Below are 2,179 nucleotides of genomic sequence, written 5' to 3'. Positions count from 1 at the left end.
ATCAGGCAAAAAGAACATCAGAACATCCAACGCAGCAACACAGTGCCCATCCCTCCTGGAAACCCCTCTCCCCACTGCGACGAGACATGTGCATCTAGAAATGGTCTATGGAGCCACCTGCGGACTCACTACATTGAGTACACTACATTGTCACTACATTGTCCTTGGAAAACAATCTTACTCATTCACGAGTGATCGCCTATCATCATCATCATGAGATCTTTTTAAATCCCTCCTTCATCATCCCTTTGTCTCATTGGTGGGAACTTTCCAGCTCCCCTAATGGGAACTTTTCAGCCCCCCTACCCATGAGCCCATTCAAGTAGTTGAACAGCCCGTTTTATCGAGCCATTTACATCTCAGTAGTAGCCCATTAAGATTTCATAATAATAATAATAATAACAAGTCAAGTCATTGTCCCAGATCTATCTTAAAAGTGAAAGTGCAGCCTAATGTTTTAAGTATTTTAGTGTTAGGTGTCTTCAGGCTGGGCAAGAAAGATCAGGAGGAAAGAGTTAGCTGGTGGAAGCATCAACTCCCTGGAACACGACCCATTAACCAAGTTCCTCGGAGCCCGTGTCCCCCAATTTAAAATGCTGCCTCGCCAATAGATTTGCTAACCGTCAAGTATATGGTGCTAAGCAAAAACCTGCAAGTGAAGTTTACCAGCTGACCACATTCTGCTTATTATACCATAATGTCAAGTTCCTGTACTCCCTGACTGGCCTGTAGAGACATGATCAGCAGCTTTCAACACACTGAAAAATTAATTAGATTACAGTGTATGCACAGCATTGTTCCACGGAGCAAGAAATGGGGTCCAGCTTGTAGCTAGGAAATAGAAAGAGACAAGAGCTAGGCAACTTGGAGAACAGTTCAGTTGAGACATGGGAGTCAGAGAGGTTAAGCTATTGATATTACTTACAAACTTCTCTGCTTCCTTTCTTTGGAGAGCTGTTATCTCAAAAGTAATCATAGCTGAAAACAATCATCCACAAGTGCTATGATGATTATGGCAATTTTGTTTAATTATGAGTAATAGTTGTGCATGTAGCTAGATTATCAATAAATGGGAACTTTGCTATCCTAATGAAAGAGCACACTACTGTTCTCACAGAATTCAAGGATTGCTGGAGCAGATTGTGGCCCCCTCGTGCTGCAGAGCGCCAGGAGCCTTGGCAATTAGATAAACTATACTGCAGCATTGAGTTGATGTTGCTGCAGCAGGGGAGCTCTTTTAGTTAGTCTTTAAAATCAGGACTTTTTAGAATAAAAATATCAGCAAAGGTTAATTGTAGGTAATTACCATGAATCTTCACTTAGTAGCCATGCATAATTAATAACTGTATAATAAATAACACATTTGTTCAGTAGCAGCAATTTAATCATGAAGGTTGCAGGGAGCACTGATTACATGTAATATAAAGCACAGCTTCTAAACAAAGAGTACAAGCACCCAAGGTCAGTGTTGGATGATTAAAGGAGTTTAATTCCTTTCTGTTTATTCAGAGGTTTCCACAAGAAAGACTGTTTTTATTAGGAATGTTTTCTTGCCTGCTCAGGAGGCCTTGGCAAACCTGTCACTCCGGTAATCATCAAAGGGAAGAGTAGGGAAATCTAGCATTTCTTAAAAATAACCTGAATTTGTGCCAATTGGTGATGCACTGAAGAATCAAAAAGAGACTTGTATACTCTCTCAGGTGTGAAACACTCTGTTGGTAACAATTAACTAATTCCATATGGCTGACTGTAATGGTCAAGCAACCCACCAATATGTAACTGCTGATGAAGTTAGGAGGAGGGTTTTCTTTATGCTCTCTGTCACTGATAATTAAGACAGAAGACAACTCCCCAAGGGCTGACCTATTACAGCTAGGAAAAGTACCCTGGTGGTTATTAACTTCAGTCTTAAATCAACAGCTAGTGCACAATAGTCAAGTCTGAGCCTATATAAGGACATTTCTCTGTATGAACATCTCAGGACTGAAAAATAAATCAGGTATGTTCAGTCTGTAAATACTTACTTATACCTATTTATAATATTATTTTACCTTAATGCTTGCTTTGGTTTAAGAGCTGACTTTTGGAAAAGCCTGTTCTATTTTTTTTCCTTTCTACAGCTATTTGGTTAACTCAGATATTTCTATTGTTCCTGTGTCCTTAAAAAAGGGGGGGGGGG

This window comes from Gavialis gangeticus, unplaced genomic scaffold (genome assembly GCF_001723915.1).
Source record: "Gavialis gangeticus isolate Ggan-Ray unplaced genomic scaffold, GavGan_comp1, whole genome shotgun sequence".
NCBI lineage: Eukaryota > Metazoa > Chordata > Crocodylia > Gavialidae > Gavialis > Gavialis gangeticus.
This window is presented reverse-complemented; position numbering follows the sequence as displayed.